The sequence below is a fragment of the Stenella coeruleoalba genome (assembly GCF_951394435.1).
Source record: "Stenella coeruleoalba genome assembly, chromosome: 9".
NCBI lineage: Eukaryota > Metazoa > Chordata > Mammalia > Artiodactyla > Delphinidae > Stenella > Stenella coeruleoalba.
In genome coordinates this window covers 51,297,591-51,321,944 of record NC_137155.1, presented here as the reverse complement: position 1 = coordinate 51,321,944, position 24,354 = coordinate 51,297,591, and the positions used below count along the sequence as shown (strand labels likewise).

At 38.8% G+C, this 24,354-nt stretch overlaps 1 protein-coding gene across 1 annotated transcript in view; it reads left to right on the top strand.

Moving 5' to 3' along the window:
* The window catches only part of CLDN12 (claudin 12), a 106,157-nt gene extending 82,053 nt beyond the window's left edge, over positions 1 to 24,104 (top strand). The window contains exons 5-6 of the transcript XR_013829690.1: positions 22,410 to 22,518; positions 23,990 to 24,104. The gene's annotated coding sequence lies outside the window, so the exon portion shown is untranslated. The remainder of the gene's footprint in view (positions 1 to 22,409; positions 22,519 to 23,989) is intronic.
* The last annotated feature ends 250 nt before the right edge of the window (positions 24,105 to 24,354 follow it).

Sequence of the window (24,354 nt, the reverse complement as noted above, 5' to 3'; positions counted from 1 at the left end):
CTTCATCATCAGCTTCTTCAGTAAGGACAGTCTAAACATGTGGGAAGGAAATACTCCTACTTTGAAAACTGGTTATTCTGTTTGTGTCAACATTTAAGATGTATATATGTGTACAAAGAGCTTTGTTTCTCATTCCCCATCTCCAATGGCCTGTCTGATTTTAGTACCGATTAAGAAGGTTCAGCTCAGAATTCTAGTCCCCTAGCAGAGACTCTAAACCCCAGAAACTAACTTCTTAAGGTCATATGGAACACTACATGAGAATAGAGCTTTATCAACTTCAATGACTAATCACTATGTTCCCTATAAAATCATGCCCTAATAAAGTGTGTGGTTTTTTTTAAAGGTAAAATGCCTTTATTGTTTGAAGCATAAGAAAAGTGTAAACAAATTGGTATGATATTTCATTAGTCTTCTCAGTGACGTTATAAAAATACAGTGCCACTTAGTCTTTTAAATTCTTGAAACTGTCCAAAAGTTCATATTTAGCATTACATAAAAGACACTTAAAACACACACTGAGATGATCAAAACAAAACGAAACCACCTCATAAATACAATTGAAATTGCCTTGGGAAAAAGTTCTAAATATAGACTCCTCAGTGAACTCTAAATAGGACTTCACTTTTTTTTTTCCAAAACATAGTATTTTCCTCATGTTTTGCCTACAGGCATCATAAATGTAGACTGCCTTCTCCTACCTTCTGTTCTTGATATCGGGTAACAGAAATGCAAGCTAAATTCATTTTTCTTCTATTTAATCTCTTATTTGGTTTAAGATAAAATTCTTAATTTGTAAGCAAGATCTTTTAGAATGCCTGGCTCATTTTCATCTTGTTTCAAATCACAATTCATTAAGAAAATAGGAAGACAATGATGTGAATTTTTTAAAAGTATTTATATTCAGCTACCAAAAGTGTGTGATTTTTCTAATCAAGGAAAATGTCAAGGATGAGAAGTCAAGTGGATTTTTTTAAAGTGAATATGATAACATATATTAGCCTGAAAACAACTCATCCCCAGTTCTCCAAGAAACAACTACCCCTGCTCCTGTAGATGGAAGGTATGTCTGCTCTATTTATATAACATGCCTCACCACTACCACTTTCACCTTTGGCCACAGAGAGCAAGAGAAAAGGAAGAGGATAGGGGTGGGAGTAAAGTGAATAAAGGAACAGAAGTGAGAGACCAAGAGGGCCCAGAGAAAGAGGCACACACAGAAAGTAAGAGTGATGGCCGAAGATCTTGACTACTATCCAGTTCCTGGTTCCACTCTCACCTGAGGCCACCTTCGGTTTCTGCCTACTGGTTCTGAGAGACTCCCCGTAACTTTCGAGTAAAATATGTTTTTTGTTTACTCTTTAGGTTTTTACTACTTTAAATGAAAGTTCTTAACAAACCCATACTTTATAAAAGTTTGTCTTCTAACTTGAGTGCAGTCATAGATTTTTAGCTCATTAAGCTCTAAAGAAAATCTTAGGAGTAACTTTTTTTGGTCTGAGCACATCTTGAAATTCTGCTATTACTGTTGCTTGAATAAGAATTTGCTCTTCAGCTACATAAGAAATTTCTATTTAAAGCAGTTGTTTTTACTGTGGGTAATGTGAGTGGTGCAATTTGCAATGTTCTTGGGGATTTTAAAATACAGAACGATCTTTCCTCTGAATTTCTTAGCAGTAATTAGATTTCTAGTCAATTGCTAAGTCCATAGTGACTCAAATCATCAGCAAACTTGAAAATATTGAACTTTGCCTTTTAGCTTTAATGGTCTCTTTTTACTTTAAGTGATTCTAGCACACGTTGAAGTTATCCTTGAGTAAAAGAAGAAAAACATTTTCTATCTACCTATTTTTTCTAACCTTGATTAATCCCCCAGGTCTTCTTTTATTAAAACACAAAACAAAACAAAACAAAACTTTTATAAAAACTTCCCTAGCATTTAAACATTTGTATTAGTTGTCTGGGGCTACCATAACAAAGAACCACAGACAGGATGGCTTAAACAACAGAAATTTATTTTCTCACAATTCTGGAGGCTAGAAGTCTGAAATCAAGGTGTCAGTGGGGTTGGTTTCTTCTGAGGCTTCTCGCCTTGACTTGTAGCTGGTGTAGATGGCTGTTTTCTTCTTGTATCTTTATATGGTCTTTCCTCTGTGCCTGTGTCCAAATGTCCTCTTCTAAGGACCATCAGTCATTTTGGATCAGGGCTCACCCTAATGACATCATTTAACCTTACTTATCTCTTTAAACACCTTGTCTCCAAACACAGTCACATTCTGCAGTACTTGAGGGTTAGGACTTCAACACACTAATTTTGGGAGGACACAATTCAGCTCCTAACAACATTTAACCAACATTTTTTGAGTGCCAAATATGATCTGTTCTAAAGATTGGGGACAACTATGAAAAAGAAAAGTCCTGCCACCCACCCTTGCAGAGGTTCAAATCTTGAAGGGTGTATACTATCTAGAATGCTATGTAAGCCTCTGTGACAGAGAGACCCCAGAGTAGAAGACGTGGAAATTTCTCTCCCACGTTGGAGCCCTGAGGTAGACAGCCAGGCCTACAGGATGTGCATCTTGACCCAGCTTCCTCTCCGGGCACAGGTCAGCCTCTCTAGCTCTCAGCATCCCTACCTCACAACCAACGGGAAGGTGGAAAGGGAAATGCACATTCCTTTTAAGAGTTTGACCTAGAATTTTTACTTATTATTTCTGGTCAAAAGAGAGTCATAAATCCACAGGTGGCTGCAAGGAAGGTTGAAAAATGTAGTGTGTATCTAAGTAGTCATGGGCCTAGCTAAAACATGATTTACTGTAGATAAAAGGGCAAATGAATATTAGAGGACAGTTAATGGAGACAGAGACTATAATCACAGGCAATGACTTTATATAGTGTAGTAAGTGAGAAAGGGCTACTATGTACAGAAGCAGAAAAGGCTGTTATAAAGAAAGAAATGGAAAAAGTCAGAGAAGTCCAGAAAAGTGGAAACCAGAGACCCAAGACCAGAGAGGGCAGTTGAGAAGGAAGTTGCCTGGGTTCCCAGAGCTTTTTAGATTCTGATTCGAATCCCTTATATTATGGGAGAACTTTCTTGTTCCTTATTTTTTAATCCTAAATTGCTTATAAATTCATGTTTTAGTTTTTTTCAAAGTGGCTTTCCTATTTACAATGCCCACTTACCAGCCAAACAAGTACTTGCTTTCAACCAGCAATTCAGAAAACTAGGTCTTATTGCTTATTCTTACTGGAGAGTAATTGCCATAAAAGCAAATGGGACAGAAGTCAGCTCCACAATTGCTTGATAATATATATTGGTATTTTAACTGTATAACCACAAAAGAAGGTATGTATATTTTTTTAAAAGCATGTATAAAAGATGCTGAAAGTTGTTGGTAGGGCTTTCTGTTAATCCCTTCTATTTTTTCGTAAAACATATTTCTAAGGAAATAATCCTCATGGAAAAGATTTCACACATATTAAAAATTGCTACTCCAGGACTGTATAGTTTTTTAAGCAATAAGGCTTTCCTATATGGGATGATAAATACAGGTAATACGTCCCAATCAAAAGTCTTGATCTACTAGTGGTTGTTGAAAGCCATAAAGCTCAGATAATATTATAAAAATTTAAAAGGGAAATTCACTTATATATTTCCAAGATAGGTTTATAAATGATGGTTCATAGACTACTTGTAGTTAAAAAGAAATATGAGATTCCAGAATGCGTTCACTACATAATCAATGTCAGTGAAAATTCACCCGACACTGCTAGATTTTGCTTATGTGTGTTTGGACTTTGGCCACCCAACATTCAGAAAGCACTGGGGTGCTTCTTAAAAACACTTCAGTTTTCCTTGGGAAATTACTCCCTCTGCTTTGGAAATACTTTTGGTAAAATGGTAAATTCAAGTGCCTTCCCTCCCACTATGGATGAGAAAGGGGCCTTTGGATGTTCTTTCACCCAGATCCTTTCACTCAACAACCAGATGGAACTAGGGGCCAGTGCTCCAGTGTAAGCTAGGTCAATTTCAAGCTCACTCCTGGGAATTTAAATCTAGAACAGAGTGAAAATGAAACTGACATTGGTAGAATTTACTCATTCCTTCACTAGCACTCTGATCACTAAACTTAGGCCTAGGCCTCTAAAGATTTGCATAAATTCCATGAGTTCCCATATAATTCCATTTTCCTTAATTCCAGCAGATTTGATGTCTATTGTTTTTAATCTGAAAGCCCTAACTGATTCATTTTTCTGTACTGATCTATAAATTGACCATACTGAGCTATGATATAAGACTAAAACACACATACACCCCACTGCCACCACCACCAACAACAATAACCTATAGTCTATAATCTGAACAAACTTAGGCAGGAAGTGCCAACAAAATGGACAAAAGGGGAGAAGTATAAATAAAGTTGCTACTAAGTTTTCTCAAATTTTTCAAAAATCTTTACAAACATGGTAACTGTCCCTAGTAGGAAAGAAAAGGGAAAGTATCAAAGTATCACACACACAAAAAGGTCAATGTCATTAGTGATCAAAGAGAAGTAAACTAAAACTAGATACCAACTTTTCCCCATAAAATTGAAAGTGATTGAAAATATCAATACTGTTGAGAAGGTGATGAGATGAGCATTTTCATAAACTTCTGGTGGGTGTATAACTGGTCATGAGTTTTCAGGAAAGCAATCTGGCGATGTGTCACAAGAACCATCAAAATACTCATATATTGTACTAGTGAGGCAAGCAGAACTATGAGTGTTACAGAGTATGGGATTTATTATATGAATGGACCTTACACAGCTGTGGGGAGAGCTGGGGAAGTGAAGCCCTGACAGGGGTTTGAGTCAGAGCGACACACCAACCCTCAAGAACTGGGGTGAGTGAACAAGGGAGAGCAGATCTGAGACACTGTTGTGGGCATGCAAAAGGGGATTCAGATCCGTTGGGAGGTCTCTGGGAGGCCATTGACTCTGGGGATCTGCAGCTGGGCATTGGGCAGCCAATCCAGGGCCACTGTCCATCAGCAGGGCCAGCAGTCAGGAAAAAGGACTGGATGCCAAGAGAAGAGTGAGGACAACCTGGAGCCCACCAGGCAGCTCAGCTTCTGACACCAGAGACCTCCAAAGAGTAAGCAAAGCTGCTGCCTCACTCCTGGTGAGTTCCTCTCACATGAGTTCCTCTCTTGGCCAGCTGGACCTCTAAGCGTGCAGGGAAAGGAATTCTGGGCACTGTAGTTCCCAGCTTCACCAAGTTGAAAATAGAACAATCCAGCACTCGTATCTTTTGATCCTATAGTCCCATTCCACATATAGGAATGGGTCCTAATGAGGTGGAAAATGTAGCCGAAGATTAAATAAAAATATCACTATAGCTGCCATAGTTAAAACAGGCAAAATTGGAAATAAGTTAATTTCCCAGCAATAGGGGACTGGTGAAACAAATTAAGGTAAGACACAGACAAGAGTTTCATGCATTCACTTGAAAAATTATTTCATATCACTTTTAATGACATGGTCATATCCTTATGATATAGAATGATAAAAGTAGACACAAAACTGTACCTGCCCCTTTCCCAAGCCAGGGACCAAATGGAAACAATAAAGCTTTCTGGAGCAAAAACAAAAAAACAAACAAAGCCCCATAAAAACAAACACAGAAAAACTGTACGTGCATTGGAATTATGATTCTGGAAACATATTCATAGATTTTGTTTTCTTTTTAATACTTTCTTATACCTTCCCTATTCATTGTTCACAAAGCAGCCAAAGTCATCTTTTTTAAAAAAAATTTTTGTTGAAGCATAGCTGATTTAAAATGTTGTGTTAGTTTCAGGTGTACAGCACAGTTATTCAGTTTATTTACATATATAAAAATAGGTCCTTGTTGGTTATTTTATATATGGTAGTATATATATTTTACTCCCAAACTCCTAATTTATCCCCCCTCCTTTCTCCAAAGTCATCTTTTAAAAATGTAGAAAAATCATGTGTCTTCCTTGACTAAAATCCCAACTTGACTTTCCATTGCACCTGGAACAAAATGCTAATCCTTCCCACTATCCGCAGGGTCTTTCACAGTCCTGCTTTTGCCGACTACTCTAACTGAATCTCCGACAGCTCTTTGCTTGGCTCATTCAACTCCAGCCCCAGTGGGCTGTGGTCAGTTCCTAGCCTTGGCTAACATCTCTCCCATTTTAAGGGCTTGGCAAGTATTACTTTCACTTAACATGCCCTTCTCCCAGTTCTGACTGATCCCTTCTCGTTATTCAGATCTCAGTTCAACTGTCATCTCCTGTAGGAGGCCTTTTCTGAGCACCCCATCTGCTGTGTCTCCACTCCCCACCCCACCCAGCAGTCATTCTTCATCTCATTGCCCTGATCATTTTTTCCTTAACTAAAATATGCTTTTTAATTAGCAGTCTCCCTCACTAGGAAGCAGGGCCCATGAAAGCAGGGACCTTATCTGCCGTATTTGTTGTTGTATCCCTGTGACTCCAACAAAGCCACCAAGGCTCTCTGTGTTTTCACTGAATGAATGGGTAAGTGGATGGATCAGTTTCCTAAGTTTTCTACAGCGAGCATTTCCCCTTCAATAGTAAGGAAAAGATATTTAGAAGGAATCTGTTGCTTGAAGGGCAATCTTGTACCAGGAAGGACTTTTACCTGTTACATAACTTAATCTCTCTCAGTTGTCATATCTAGTGATTACCCAGGCGTGTTTTGGCTGCTCTGTTCCTCCCACAAGATCTAGGTAGGAGTCGCCACTCTACAGAAGAGAGATGACTAAATCTCTGTAAAAACACTGGAATCTGGAAAGCATTCTCCTGTATAAATCATGTCATGCATAGCAGTTAGTGGGCAAAAGCCATTATACCATGATAACACTGTAAACCTCCCAGAGGGAGTGAATTCAAAGCCCAGTTTAGGGCTACAACTGCTTCTCCTTCTAGCTCAGCGGTTGAGTCATCCTTGGCACCTCTGGTCTGCTTTATCAACACCACCCACTCATTGGCAATACTGCCCTCTTCACATCTCTCAGGCCCTCCGGTCTCCAGGTCCTACCCTATCACGGTCAATGTGTCAACCATGCTTATTGGCTAACCCTAAACTTCCTTGTTTCTCTGCTGTTCAGACTCTCCTGTCTGAGAAAATCTCAACTATGGAGAAATCCAACGCCTGTCATCTCAACATGTTTGTGTTCTGGCTTTGAACTGTCTCTGGAGTAGCAAAAGTTTATCTCCTGCCTTACGTTGCTTTTTTTAATATAAATATTTATTTTACTTATTTATTTTTGGCTGTGTTGAGTCTTCATTGCTGCGTGTGGGCTTTCTCTAGTTGCACGAGCAGGGGCTACTCTTTGATGAGGCACACGGGCTTTTCATCGCGGTGGCTTCTCCTGTTGCGGAGCACAGGCTCTAGGCGCACGGGCTTCACTAGTTGTGGCACATGGGCTCAGTAGTTGTGGCTCATGGGCTCTAGAGCGCAGGCTCAGTAGTTGTGGTGCACGGGCTTAGTTGCTCCGCGGCATGTGGGATCTTCCCGGACCAGGGATCGAACCTGTGTCCCCTGCATTGGCAGGCAGATTCTTAGCCACTGCGCCACCAGGGAAGTCCCATGTTGCCTTTTTATGTTCTATTCTTTGGACGTCCTTTGTTCCCTAGGTACTAGAATATAAAGAAATAGGTGAGGCAAGGCTGAGTGGAGTCAGGCTAGGGAACCTGAATATCTTCACTTTCATGGTCCAACAACACATGCACACAAGGGTGGGAGATGGTGCTGTATATGCCTGTTTTTATCAGGGCCTTCCCTCCACTGCAGTGGCCAAGTGTCGGCAAGGCAGCTGACACGTGATTAGCTCACTTGGCAGAGGGCCAACCGTGACAGGTTGATAGCCCCTCCCAGACACTAGGCAGGCCTCCAGTCTAGGGAAAGTTTCTCATTCTTCTTAGAATAGGACAAGTTTTATATATAAGAAATAGAAGCATCAGAGTAGAGCTTTAATTAGGTTTTGTTCAGAAGGCAGAGTAAACTGGTGAACCTGTTTCTCAAGAATTCATTTTGGGGATTTTTCATTAAAAAAAAAATCTTTTCCAAAATAAGCAATGAAAGACTTATAACACTCTCCTGTGGTCGATGGGTTTAACTATCTTTAGCAAGCATGAATTCCAGTGAAGGCAGATAATCAACTTTATGGCATATATTGGGTTGGCCAAAAAGTTAGATTGGGGTTTTCCATAAGATGTTATGGAAAAACCCGACGAACTTTTTGGCTAACCCAATAACTTAGCAACCTGGCCTATTTTGTGCTAACCTGACTCTCCATGAATTTTGTGGCAAATGAAACTCTGTGTGACAGTTTCCTTTTTTAGACTCTGACACTGGAAGCTATTTTGCTCAGTTTTATGGTTATATAAATTTTGGTGTCAACCTCAGCAATTTTTCATGCTTTCCGTGTCACCCTAAGGGAAAGTGGACAATCATCAGAAAGTAGCCATGGAGAACTTCCTCTTGCCTATTATTAAGTGCTGCTGGAGAAAAATCACCCTTCTGGGCAGATTGATTTTACTATAATTTTGTGGATCCGCACTTCAGCTGGGCCCATAATATTCCCAGTCAGTCCTCTGTTTCTCAGCTCACTTCTTTCTCTTATACCCAACAGTGGTTGTTTCAAAGCTTTTCTACTATCAAAACAACAATTTCCTCTTAATTCTCAAAAAAAGATGGTGTGGGGCTTCCCTGGTGGCACAGTGGTTAAGAATCTGCCTGCCAGTGCAGGGGACACGGGTTCAAGCCCTGGTCTGGGAAGTTTCCACATGCTGCAGAGCAATGAAGCCCGTGTGCCACAACTACTGAGACTGAGCTCTAAGGCCCACGAGCCACAACTATGGAAGCCCGCGTGCCTACAGCCCATGCTCCGCAACAAGAAAAGCCAACGCAATGAGAAGCCCATGCACCGCAACGAAGAGTAGCCTCCGCTCACCGCAACTAGAGAAAGCACGCACGCAGCAAAGAAGACCAAACGCTGCCAAAACTAACTAAATAAATAAAAATTTTAAAAAATGGTGCCTCTTACTTGGCATAGAAAATAGAAGCCATCTGAAAAGTACTCTGTCCATTCTCACTACAATTATCCAAAACTGCCCTAATCTACATCCAACTCTTTCCCCTTTCTATTACCGGAGAAGAGGTCTCCCTCTTCTGTTGATACTTTATTACTCTGTGGCAGGCAGTCTATAAAATGGCTCCCAATGACTCTCACTTAACGATATTCATACCCTGTGAAATTCCCTCCCCCTGAATGAAAGTTGGACATAGGTGACTTCTCCGCCAAAATAGAATACAGTGAAAGTAACGGAATGTAACTTCTGAGGTTAGGTTAACAAACATATTATGACTTCTGTCTTGGGTACTTTCTAGCTCCCTCTTCCTCTCTCACTTACTGACCCTGAAGGAAGCCAGCTGCTATGTTGTGAGGTGCCCTATGGAGAGGTTCATGGACTAAGGGAGGCCACTGGCTGACAGCCAACAAGGAACTGAGGCTCTTAGCCCAACAGCCTGTGAGAAGCTGAATGGTGACAGTAATACATGAGGAAATATAGAAGCAGATCCTCTTCCCTCCTCTTCCCCCATTGTTGTCATCAGATGAGACCACAGACCCAGCAAATAGCCTGACAGCAACTTCATGAGAGAGTTTGAGCCAGAAGTGCCAGTTAAGCTGTGCCCTGGTTTCTGACACACAGGAACTGTGGGATAATAAATATTTACTGTTTTATGCTGCTAAATTTGGGGATAAGTTCTTATGTAGCAATAGATAACTAATAAACCTTCATTTATGCTCTGGATCCTTCTCTCTTGCTTCTCTTTTCCACATCTTCAAATCTTCTCTATCTGATCCTTCTAATTAGCAATTACACATGGAAAAACTATTTAAAAGAAAGGAAACCTCCAATTTCAATTTCCCACAGATAAATTTCTCCCCTCCTCTTAATTTTTTTAAAATTATTTTTTAAAAATAAATTTATTTATTTATTGGCTGTGCTGGGTCTTCGTTGCTGTGCGCAGGCTTCCTCTAGCGGTGAGCGGGGGCTCCTCTTTGTTGCAGTGCACGGGCTTCTCATTGCAGTGGCTTCTCTTGTTGTGGAGCATGGACTCTAGGCATGCGGTCTTCAGGAGTTGTGGTTCGCGAGCTCTAGAACACAGGCTCAGTAGTTGTGGCGCACGGGATTAGTTGCTCCGCGGACCAGGGCTCGAACCCATGTCCACTGCGTTGGCAGGCGGATTCTTAAACACTGCACCACCAGGGAAGGCCCTCCCCTGCTCTTTAAAGCCGAGCTTCTTGAGTTACCTCCACTCAATTTCTTCCCTTCATTTCCCTTCCATTCCATTAACCTCCTATTCATCCCATTGCAATGTAGTCATTAGCCCCATAAAATCCAGAAAAACTTCTCTCATCAATGTGGCCAGTGAATTTTCAGACCTCATTTTACTTGACATTTTTGAATCATTCAGCACACCTCATTTCTCTCAAAAATGTTTTCCTTCCTTCTTCCTCTTCTGTCATAGCAAATTATATTACTCCCTGCCCAAGGTAGAAAAGTGGTCAACTTGACTCCCATCTGTCCATACACTCAGTTGTTATCTTCCTCTTTTCTTAGTAGTTCACAGTTCTGTCCACTTTTCTCCATGCACAATGCCACAACTCCAGGACACTATCGTCTCTTGCCTGTATAATTGTAACAGCCTTCTAACTGGTCTTCAATTCATTGTTCTCTCTGCAGCCAAAGGAATTGTTTCAAAACACTTTAACAATGTCAATTCTCTGCCTAAAATTCGTCAATATGTTCCCATTAGGATAAAGTTGAAGTTTTACCTGTAGGAAATATGACCATTTAATTTATCGTCCAAACGGGGCACTTTGGAGAGTGAAAGGGAGTGCTGTTAATAATTATGAAGGAACAGGTGTGTAAGCTGAGACTGTCTGAGAAAATGGGATAAAAGATCACCTTATTTATAAAGCCCTGTGATGTCTGGTCCCCAACAACCTCTGCATCCCATCTCCTGTGTTACCACACACTCCAGTCATTCTGAACTTCATTCAGTTCCTTGAACTCACCATAGAGTCCCTCTTGCTTTCGAGGTTTTGGACATATTGTTGTTTTTGCCTGGGAAACTTTCCACCCCTCCTATTCTTCTGAAAGATTCCTATTCATCCTTATGGACTCAACTTAAATGTCCCTTGTCTGGGAAGACCCTTCCTGACCCCTAGATTCCTCTGCTGTGGGTTCCTAAAGCACATAGTATACCTCATTTCATAACTCTTGTTTCTCTGTATTGTTTATAGTTTACTTGAGGACTGACTTCCCAGCTGAATTATAAACTCTCTGAAGGAAAATACTGTCTCTGTTTTGTTCATAGGAAGGAAGTTTATGGAGGTAAAACATTCAAAGTCCCAGTGTGGGATTTTAGAAAAACCCATCTCTCATTCCTTGATACTGCAGTAGATGGGATTATCTACCCAACCTCCTATTCCCACTTCTGCTGCTGGTGATCTTCATAGCTTAGGGCAAGTGCAGAAGGAATTTTTGAGGATTAAGATCTCACTCCCAGAGATTCTGACTCAGTTGGTCTGGTGTGGGCCCAAGAAATGGTACTTTAAAAAAATCCCACTGTGTGATTCTCATGTGAAGCCAGCATTGCAAATACATAGTACTCTAGAGCAGCAGTGTCTCATAGAACTTCTTACAATGATGGAAATGTTCTATGTCTTCTTTGCCCAGTAGGGTAGCCATTACCCCATGTGGCTATTGAGTATTTGAAATGTGGCTAATGATGCTGAAGAAGTGAATTTTTACTTTTATTTAATTTTATACGTTTTGAATTTATACATATGACTGACAGTGCAGCTCTAGAGCATTGGCTTTCAAACTTGAGTGTGCATCAGAATCACCTGGAGGGCTTGTTCGGTCAGATTGCTGGGCCCCACCTCAAGAGTTGTCAGGACAGCAGTTCTGAAGTGTGGTCTGAGAATTTTGATTCTGACCAGTTCCCAAGTGGTACTGATGCTGCTGGTCTAGGCACAGATCTTGAAGAAGCGCTGCTTTAGACTTGTTAAAGATATAGACTCCTAGGTCCCATCCTTGTTCTTCTGAATCAGAATCCACAGATTATTTGTATGAACATTAAAGTTCTTTTTTTAATTTATTGAGGTATAATTGACGTATATTCGTTTCAGAATGAACATTAAAATTTGAGAAGCACTCATTTAGATGATTTCGTGTAAGTCAGACAATTCCAAGGTGACCCCATGAATATAACTTTTGTGCTGTAGAATTACACTCATACCTTCATTTAGCTTTCATCTTTCAAACTGCTTTTTTAAAAAAGAGTCAAATCGTGTGTGACCCTACTCTTTGCTTCATTAATTAATCCTTCTCTAAATCTAAATTTTCTACTTGAAAACATAGAAATCCTCACAATAAATACATGGTGCCTCATATAAGTTGGAATATGTTACATCTAAAACAAACACTTGGTATTCTCTCTGTGGTTTATATTCTGCTTGCAAAGCTTTTCTGTTTATTCTTTCAGCTTCTCACAGGTCACTTTTTTGAGGTTGCTGCCCTCTACCCTTTCAATTTCACTCCAAGCTGAAGCACAGCCCCTCTCTTAACTTCCCTAAGCAAGATCTAGCTATAACTTTACCAAGAACTTGGGAGTCTATGGAATGGAAAAACATGCAGGAAAACAGCCACTGGAATGAGTAATTCAGGGGTTCACAGCTAAACCTTTCCCAAGGGGGGATTCTGACCTTTGATTTTATTCCTTGACTTGTTGATAAAATGCTGCTCACCTACCCTACCCTCGACCCCTTCCTTCTACCCCATGTTTATGCCTCCTCCAAATTACCACCTACCCAGAACACAAACCCCCATCTCATCTGAGGACCAAAGAGAGAGAAAAATCTAGTTTTCTTCTCTTGTCCTGGTCTAAAGCCTGCCCCAGCCCATTGTGTGTCATCGTGTGCCGTCTAGCTCCTAGGAGTCCTTAACACTTCTATTTAGAGAGATTTGGGTTTTATTTTTGCACGGTCAAAAGGTCCACTCAAGGTTCCTCCCCACCTCCAAAATATTTAACTGGCTTCAGAGGCACTTAGTGAAATAGAAAGATGCTGCAAATTTTCAAACAAGTCAGGATTCTCCTACAGATTGAGCACCCTTTCCATATAAAATAGTTTTGTTAGTTCATTCAGGGAATAGAGCTGTCAGAAATTCATATGTGTGGTGGCTGTATTTTTAAAAATATTAACAGTCATTTGTGCATGTTTTCTGTATGAGTTCAAAGAATGACTCAAGTATGAGTCAAGTGCCCTTTTTACTCCTAATTTCCCTTTTTTCAGTAATCTTTTAAAAGTTTCCTGTGTCTTGACATAATTTCAGAGAAATTAAACTTAATAAAGTCATTTCATCAGTGCTGAAACAACTAGATATTCATGTTGGGAAAAATGGAACTCAACTCACCTCACACCATACGCAAAAATTAATTCAAGATGGATTATAGACCTAAACATAAAATCTAAAACGATAAAGCTTCTAGAAGAAATCATAGGACAATATCTTTGCAACCTTGGGGTAGGCAAAGATTTCCTGAGGAAAACAGGAAACACTGACCACAAAAGGAAAAAAAAATTGGTAAATTGGACTTCATCAAAATTAAACACTTGCAGGGAATTCCCCATTGGTCCAGTGGTTAAAACTCAGCGCTTTCACTACTGTGGGCCCAGGTTCGATCCCTGGTGAGGGAAATAAGATCCCACAAGCCATGCAGCATGGCAAATAAATAAATAAATATACAAATAAACATTTTCAAAAAGACAATGTTAAGAGACCAAATAGATAAGCTACAGGCTGGGAGAAAACGTTTACAACACGTGTCTGACCAAACACCTGCACCCTAAATATATGAAGAATACCTGCAACTTGATAAGAATATTAAAAAATCCAATCTTAAAAATAGTCAAAGGACTCCCCTGGTGGTCCAGGGGTTAAGAATGCTCCTTCCAATGCAGGGGTTGTGGGTTTGATCCCTGGTCAGGGAACTAAGATCCCACATGCCGCGGGGCAACTAAGCCCGCACACTGTAACTAATGAGCACGCGGGCCACAACTAGAGAGCCTGTGTGCCTCAACTACAGAGCCCACGTGCTCTGGAGCCTGCATGCCGCGACTAGAGAGAAGCCCGCCCAGCGTAGCAAGGAGCCTGTGCGCCGCAACAGAAGATCCCGCATGCCACAACTAAGACCCTATGCAGCAAAAAATAAAATAAAAAATATTAAAGAAAAAAAACAGTTAAAAATGTTTGAACAGTCATTTCACAAAAAAGACAAGAAATGGCCAATAGCCACTTGAAAAATGCTCAACATCATTAAGTTCTTATAAAAATACAATTTTAAACCACAATGAGATACTGTACACCCTCTAGAATGACTGAAACTAAAGAGAATAAAAACTCTATAGACCCTCATGTTTTGCTAGTGGAAGTATAAAATGATATAACCACTCTGGGAAATTGTTAGGCAGTTTCTTATAAAGTTAAACATATACTTACCATACAATTCAGCAATCCCACTCCTAAATATGTACCCTAGTGAAATGAAAAGATGACTACACAAAGACCTATACGTAAGTGTTCATAGCAGCTTTATTCCTGGTAGCCTTAACTTGGAACCAGCTCAGGTATCCATAAAGAGGACAGTAGATAAACTGTGATATATTCATACAGTGGAATGCAACTCAGCAATAAAAAGGGACTAACTACTGATACAACCACAAGGATGAGTCTCACAAACATTGTGCTGAGTAAAAGAATCCAGACTGAGAAGAGTACATACTTTATGATTTCACTTACATGAAGTTCAAGAACAGGCAAAACTAATCTATGGTTACAGAAATCAGAACAGCAGTTGCTTGCGGGTGGTGGTGATGGGGATAACTGGGAATGAGCTGAGAGAACTTTCTGCTGTGATAGAACAGTCTTTATCTTGATGGGAGTGTGGATGAGCACAGGTGTCAGAACTGAAACCTGTGTGTCAGTTTTGTGAAAACTGACCAAATTGTACACATAAGATCTGTGCATTTCTCTGTTTAAATGGCATCTCAGTTCTGAAAAACTTCAGCAGCTTAAAATAACGTAAGAATTGCACTTAGTCTCTGTTATAACCATTGATCCATAGATACTACTAATTCTACTAATAATGGTCAATTGCTCAATGGTGCTGACGAATAGCAGTTCATACGTGTGTTACCTAATTAGCTAAAACTATTGTTGCTTTGAATCTTCTGAATTTTGCTAAACATAGCTGCAGATTTATTTCTGTATTCAACTACAACACTGTGTAGATTTGTTTTAAAAGATGACTGATGTTCAGCTCAGTTCCCTCAACGTTTTTCACCAACATGTGATCCCCTTACATCTTTTTGTTCATCTTTATTTTCTGATCTGAAATGTGTTCAACATTTGATTCTTTGCCACCAAAATCCCATCAATCTATCACAGCCCAGTTCAAGTGCCATTTCCTCTAGAGGCTTTTATTCCCCCCTGCAGCTAATATAGCTCTCAATTCTTTCCTGAACCATTGGAGCACTTTTCCTCTCAAGTGCTAATTCCCATGATCTTGCAACAGCTTAAAATGTATTTGGAGCTTCTATTCTGGAATGGACATTTTTTCTAGAGTGCAGGGTTAGGCACACAGAAGGTACTCAAATACCTAAATAAACATCTGAACTTAAAAAATGTTTAATCTCATGTAATGTGGATCTCCTTTCCCTGATCTAAAGAGTATACATGTAAGATAAATAATTTTTGTCCAAATAGATCTTGCCTTATCTAAAAAGAATAATAATAGGAAAATTTGAATGATACTCTAACTTTCAAACACTTATGGTTAAATATATTGTTCTTGTAATCAAGGTCATTTTGTACATTACAATCATTATACTAGAGAAAGTTCAACAAAATAAAACAAAAGTGATTGACAATTTCCATTTTATTATCAAAAGACAAGAGACTGGTTTGACCAAAAGTATCTTTTCAACAGGTACATCATGTTTATCTTTGGCAGGAAGTTAAAAGACAGCTCTATAAAATTATTTGGGGCAGTGACAAACATTTAGCCAATTCATTAATGAGAATATTCTATACGTTCATTGCCAAGGTTAACTGTATTGTGTGATACGAGAGCCTTTAGTATGTATGAGGGACCATTACTTAATAAACGTATTTTAGTTTTCAGGCATTTTTGATTGTTATATTCTGTGCTTTATGATTGAGGCTCATATCAGTCACTCCTGTACTATAATGATAATAAGAGAAACAATGCTAATAAGTGATGATTCATTGCACTGGATGTAGAAACTCTGCTTCATGAATTTTCTAACTGTTTTTCCCTGTTCTAGACATTAGCCAGTGTCTATTTTTATTAAATGAAAATTTCAAAGCCTCTGCCAAATAAGTACATTTAGAAAGTAGGAATTAATATGGTATTAAACAAACTACAGTACCTTACATATACTTCACATCAGATACTAATGTAGTTAAAGATGTATACTGAATTAAAAGCCACCAGAGGGCAGCTTAATACAATAGTGATCGAATACTTTTAAGTATGGTAGCAGTATTTTAAAAATAATTCCAAGAGTTAGATATTATAGATATACAAAGTGAAAAGAGATATATTTAATAAAAATATTTTAAAATTTCAGTTATAATAAATGTTTCTGAGTTGATATATATGCAATATATTTTATATGCAGTGCACTTTTTTAGTTGATCTTCAAATACAAATGTGAAGTAAATTTATCTTTCTCACTTTTTTTTTTTTTTTTTTGGCAGCAGCAAAGTTGGCCCAGAGGTCAAGCAACTTGGCCAATATTCACATTTTTAAAATGTGATCTTAGGTCCCCCTCTCTCTGTGGTGGCCAATGTTCCTCCTGTAAGAAGGAATTGGCACCTCTAACTTGTTTCTAATTTAATGGAATTAAAAATTAGGATGATAATGATAATTCTCTTGAAAGTACTTTTCATAATTTTTAATAATTGATGTATTAATTTGCATGCTCTTTGTCTCTGCCTCTAGTTTGAATGCTTCATGAGGTCAAGGACATGTACTTCAGGGACCTTGCCAAATGCAGTGTCCAGCAGTTGGCTTTCAATAATTATTTGTTGATTTAATTATGTAATTAACTGTAAATTCTTAAGGGAGTAACATTTCTAGAGACTATTCCATGTTTTCATGTAGTCAACAGCTATGCTTTCTATTCACCCATCCACCCACCTATCCACCCATCCATTCATCATCCATCTATCCCTGTGTCTGTCCATCTGTCCATCCCTCCATCCATCCATCTGTCCATCTGTCCACTTGTCCATCTGCCCATCCATCCACCTATCAATTCATCCATCCAGCCAGCCAGCCAGCCATCCATCCCTCCCCACAGACATCTAATCCTCCAAGACAATCTTCAGAAAGGGTTCCTTTCTATTTGGTGATTGAAAAAGGAACTTTCTCAGGAAAGGATCCCTAGTTCAAAGACTTCCTCCGAGAACACATAAAATCGCTTGAATAGTCTTTACCGGGGGGGCTGCGTCGTTTTAAAAAGACTGACAGTCTTCCTCAGTTCTTCCTGTAGGCCAATGCCATGGCAAAAGGGTACATAAGGACATATTTTCCTTTTTTTCCCTCCTGAAACCTCTGGTTGCTTTTTAGCAACTACTTTTTGACAAAGTGAAAGATGAAGCCTTTCCTCTTTCACAAGATTTATGTTATTTATCTTGTAATATTTCAGAGTTTAAAAAAAATTCATTGCCACTTTTGTGGCATTTTTTAACTATAAAAGTATTTATTGCTAAGTTGCATAATATTTTAAAAATTAAAATACAATATTACATAGAGAACAAATATAAGTAGTTAACTTATATGGTTAATTTCTTTAACTTAGTAATATACATTTAAGGTTCCTCCATGTCTTTTCGTGGCTTGATAGCTCATTTCTTTTTATTGCAGAATACTATTCGATTGTCTGGACGTACCACAGTTTATTTATCCATTCACATGCTGAAGGACATCTTGGTAGCTTCCAAGTTAGGGCAATTATAAGTAAAGCTGCTATAAACATCCATGTGCAGGTTTTTGTATGGACATTTACTTTCAACTCCTTTGGATAAACACCAAGGAGCATGATTGATGGATGATATAGTAGGAGTAGGTTTACTTCTGTAAGAAACCACCAAACTGTCTTCCAAAGTGGCTGTACCATTTTGCATTCCCACCAGCATGAATGAGTATTCCTGTTGCTTCACATTCTTGCCAGCATTTGGTGTTGTAAGTGTTCCACATTCTGGCCACTCTAAATAGATGTGTAGTGCTATCTCGTTGTTGTTTTAATTTGCATTTCCCTAATGACATATGATGTGAAGCATCTTTTCATAGCTTATTTGCCATCTGTATATCTTCTCTGGCAAGGTGTCTGTTAAATTCTTCGGCCCATTTTTTAACTGGGTTGTTTGTTTTCTTATTGTTGTATTTTAAGAATTCTTTGTATATTTTGTATAACAGTTCTTTATCAGATGTGTCTTTCATAAATATTTTCTCTTGTCTGTGGCTTGTTTCTCATTATCTTGACATCATTTTTCACAGAGCAAATGTTTTTAATTTTAATAAAATCCAGTATTAATTATTTCTGTAATGGATTGTGCCTTTTGTGTATCAAAAAAGCCACCTAGGTTTTCTCCTATGTTATCTTATAGGAGTCTATAATTTTGCATTTTATGTTTAGGTCTATGATCCATTTTGAATTAATTTTTGTGAAGGGCCTAAAGTCTATGTCTTGATTCATTTTTTGTGTGTGGATGTCTAGTTGTTCCAGCACCATTTGTCGAAGTGACTGTCTTTGCTCTATTGTATTGCCTTTGCTTCTTTGTCAAAGATCAGTTGACGATATTTATGTGAGTCTATTTCTGGACTGTCTATTCTGTTCCGCTGATCTATTTGTCTATTCTTTTGCCAATTTCACACAGTCTTAATAACTGTAGCTTTACTGTAGTAAGTTTTGAAATCTATAGTATTAGTCCTCCAACTTTGTTCTTCAATACTGTGTTGGCTATTCTGTATCTTTTCCCTCTGCATATAAACTTTAGAATCTGTTTGCCAATATCCACACATGAACTTGTTGGGATTTTGACTGGGATTGCAATGAATCTATAAATCAAGTTGGGAAGAACTGACATCTTGATGATACTGACTCTTCCTATTCAGGAACACAGACTATCTCTCCATTTATTTGATTTCATTCATTAGAGTTTGGGAGTTATTCTCAAATAGCTCTTGTACATATTTTGTTAGATTTATACCTAAGTATTTCATTTTGTGGGGTGCTAATGTAAATGATGATGTGGTTTTTATTTAAAATCCACTGTTCATCACTGGTCCTCAATATAATTTTTATCAGCAGCTTGGTAATTGATCATATGGCTCTTTGGTAAGCTAAGTAACTAACCTCTTTCTCTTACAAAATATTTAGAATTTTTTCCTGTTTTCTGATATTTTAAATATCAATGAGATAATGAACAACCCTACACACACACACACACACACACACACACACACACACACATCTTTAAGGGTTCCTAAGATAATTTCCTAATAATAAATTCCTTAAAGTGGAATTTCTGGGTCAAAAAGACACATATGTTAAAGGTTTTTGACACATGTGGCCAAATTGGGCTTGAGAAGTGTTATAAAACTTTAAATTCCAATTGACAGTGTATGAGAGTGCCTCTTTGTTTACATCCTCAGCAATTCTGGGTATTATAGTGTTTAGATTATCTTTTGGAAGAGGTGTTTTTGATTTAAAAATTATCTTGTTTTGGACTTCCCTGGTGGTGCAGTGGTTAAGAATCCGCCTGCCAATGCAGGAGACATGGGTTCGAGCCCTGCTCCCAGAAGATCCCACGTGCCGCGGAGCAACTAAGCCCATGCACCACAGCTACTGAGCCTGCACTCTAGAGCCCACGAACCACAACTACTGAGCACACATGCCACAACTACTGAAGCCCGTGTGCCTAGAGCCCGTGCTCCGCAACAAGAGAAGCCACCACACTGAGGAGCCTGCACACCGCAACGAAGAGTAGCCCCCCGCTCACCACAACTGGAGAAAGCCCGCACACAGCAACGAAGACCCAACACAGCCAAAAATAAATAAATATATTAAAAAAGAAAAATTATCTTGTTTTAGTTTGTAATTATATGGTCACTGCAGAGATGAGTAAATCTCTCTATTGAGGATACCAATAATTTGCCATATGCTGCTAGTATTTTCCCCACTTTGGTATTTTAACAGGTGCTGAGCTCACCTGTGAGTACAACAAAGTGGGATGGAGGTGTGAAAATGTCAGTAGTGACAAAAACAATAGGTGTGTGTGCGTGTGTATGTGTGAATGCACGTGTGTGTAGCCAAATGATTTATGCTTCAAAGAAGTGGTTAATGGACAATGGTATAAGAATTCTTTTTTACACTTCAGAAAGTTAAACATAGTCCAGAATAAGGAAAATCTACAGAGACAGAGAGTAAATTAGTGGTTGCCAGAGGCTAGAGGAAGGGGAGAATGGGGAATGACTGGTAGTGGGTAAAAGGTTTCTTTCTGGCACGATGAAAATGTTCTGGAATTAGACAGTGGTAATGATTGCACAACTTTGTGAATGTACTATAAACCACTAAATTGTACACTTTAGACATATGAATTTTATGGTATGTGAATTACAACTCAATAAACCCATTATTTTAGAAAGTCAGTGTGCTTATTTTTCAAATACCCACTTGAAATTTTGATTTTAATAAAAATGACAATGTGTTTTAAATCATTTTTCCAAGGCAAAAGAAAGAGCAGAGGCATCTAGGCTTACTGATCCAATGTTAATTCAAGGGTAATGTGTACATTATTTGCAGTGGTGAAATTTTTCTAGAATTAGATGTTGATGATGGTTGCATAGCCTTGTGTATATACTAAAACCCAGTAAAGTGTACACTTTAAAATGGTGGATTTTGTGGTATGTGAATTGTATCTCAAATTTTTAAAAGTTGATTTAAAAAGTTGGCACCGTGCTACTATATGACCCAGCCATTCCACTCTTAGATGTATACTCCCAAAAACTTGCACACGAAGGTTCACAGCAGTATTATTCAAAACAGCTTTAAAATGAAAACAACCCAAATGTCTATCACTTGATGAAAGAATTAATAAAATGTGGTATTTCCACACAATGGAATATTACTCAGCAACAAAGAGAAATGAAACACAGATACATCCTGCAACAGAATGAACCTTGAAAACATTATCTAAGTGAAAGAAGCCAATCACAAAAGACCACATATTGTATGATTCCATCTGTGTGAAATGTCCAGAATAGGCAAATTTATAGAGGTAAGAGAGTAAACTAATGGTTGTCCTGGGGGAAGGGGTGGAAATGGGGAGTGACTGCTAATAGGTAGGGCCTTCTTTAGGGGTGGTGAAAATGTTCTGGAATTAAATGGTGGTAGTGGTTGTACAATCTTGTGAATATACTAAAAACCATTGGACTGTACACTCTAAATGGGTGAATTATGTGGTATGTGAGAATGGTATCTCAATAAAACTGTTTAAAGAAAGAAAAATGCTAACAAATAGCAAAATGTTGAGACAAATATTGAAGAAAGACAGATGGTAGAAAGTCTCTGCTAATATGATGTTAAAAAACCAAAGAAACAAAACACAAAGAATCCCTGTTTCCTTTCTCAGCCTTCTTTATGAATTATAGACAGAATTTACCAATATTTTGAATCTATAATGACTCCTTTGACCCTTTTCTCCCTTCTTCTTCCACTGTTCACATTACAAATGTCCTGCTTATTCACAGAGTTTATGAAATCCACGTGCATTTTTTTTGCCAACGTTATGCTGTAATATGTTTCAATTAAGAGTTTGATACCATTTCAGATTTTTACTTTTACCATTCACTGTTTTTTTAAACAAATACTAAATAAATGTGTTGCTATTACACATTCATGCTGGACAGTCACCACAGTGATCAAGTCGGCCAGAAGAAGAGTGTTTACTGCAAGGCTCTGGTTCTTGTTATTATTCAACTGTCTACATGAAAATTAGGTCTCCCTAGTAACTAAATTGTTTTAGCCATTGTTTTGACTTTTAACAGCCTTGGGAGTAAAATCATGTCAAATGTTTTACGTTATAGAACTTCCGAATTCATTCAACAAATTTTTATTGAGAACCTGTTATTGACCAGACACCATTTATTTATCATGAACATTAAAGAACACTATTTGGTTAATCAAGTATGATTTTTTTCTTACAGATACTGGTAAGAACACTTCAAAGACGTGAATGGGATTAATTCAGGACTGTTGCTCCTGACAGATAAGCCAGTCTACCTGCTGTTGAATGATGTGCAAAAAAGAAATTGGGTAAGAAGAAAGTTATTTGAATAAATTTTTTTTTGCATTTGTAGAGTGCTTTTGTTTCTCAGGATTTTTTTAACGAACAAAAAATCTTTTAAAATCCTCACAAGGACCTTAGGAGTGCGGCTGGGCAGCACTTTCCACATGATTCTTCTGTGGATGAGGACATGGAAATTAGTGAGGTTGTGTGATGGGCTTGCTTGGATATGCACAGGAATGCAGAAAGTCTGACTCTTACTATTTTATTTCAACCTGACCTCTAGAAGTAAGAAAGACTGACGACCAAACCTCTCTAACATTTTCTAAACTGTTTATTTTATTCACACTTGATTCTAATCTAAAGTTGCCTTTAAAGAGAAAAGAGCCCCACCTAGCTACTTGCTCAGTGGGATCTGGTATTCCATCTAATCTCCTTATGTTAGTGTATAAATTGACCAAGGTTAAGAGAAAAAAATCTTTCCTCAATGTTTGGGGATGGTGGAGTAGGACAATTTATCTGCAAGGTATAAAAAGGTAAGGTGTACCTCTGCTTTTTGGTGAGAAAAGTTCAGAAGTGAGTGTGTTTTGTTAATGAAAACTTCACAATACTTATCTTTGGCTAGAGATTAAACGTGGAAAGATCCACCCATTCATAATCATAGTTTTTGTAAAATTATACATAGTAAAAACTAATGGATCATAGTCTTCATCTGTTGCAGAAATGTTACAACTTTAATATTGCCCAAATGTGTATAAGTGCTATATTTCGAGCCATTGCATAATAATAATTTCTCACTTTTACCAAGCGCTAATTGTGTACTGTGTAGGCAAAACCTACACTTCTCCTGCATATCTGTTTTGTTCTCACACTACTGCCACACTCACAACGCTTCTGACACCAGACATGTGGGTTTTCTGAGACACCAGCTAGGTGTCCTACAGTGTAACTCAATTCTGACACTATCTACCTGGAGATGGCATCAGATGCCACAGGATAAGGACTCAGTCCTACAAGACTGCCCCCCTCCCCACCACTTTAGATGCCAATCGCAAGTAGTAGGTCCCCAGGTTACCCACAACTTGTGTTCAACTTGGCTACAAATCAGAGATTCCCGTGACCTCCTTAGATTCGATTATTTGCTCGAATAGCTCACAGAACTCAGGGAAACACTTACGTTTACCAGTTTATTAAAGGGTATGATAAAGGACACAGATGAACATCCAGATGGAAGAGATATGAAGGGCAAAGCATGTGGGAAGGGGAACGGAGCTTCCATGCCCTCTCCCAGTGCTCCACTCTCCCAGCACCTCCACGTATTCAACAACTTAGAATAGAAGCTTTCTAGAACCTCATATTTTGGGATTTTTATGGAGGCCCCATCATGTAGGCATGATGGACCATTAATTCCATTTCCAGCCCTTCTCCCCTCTCTAGAGAATGGGAGGTGAGCTGAAAATTCCAAGCTTCTAATCATGGCTTGGTCTTTCTGGTGACCAGGCCCCATCCAAGAGCCCACCAAGAGTCAACTTATTAGGGCCTTCCCTGGTGATGCAGTGGTTAAGAATCCTCCTGCCAACGCTGGAGACATGGGTTTGAGCCGTGGTCCGGGAAGATCCCACATGCCGCAGAGCAACTAAGCCTGTGCACCACAACTACTGAGCCTGCACTCTAGAGCCCACGAGCCACAACTACTGAGCCTGCATGCCACAACTACTGAAGCCCGTGCACCTAGAGCCCGTGCTCCACAACAAGAGAAGCCATCACAATGAGAAACCCATGCACCGCAATGAAGAGTAGCCCCCGCTCACCGCAACTAGAGAAAGGCCCGCACAGCAATGAAGACCCAATGCAGCCAAAAATAA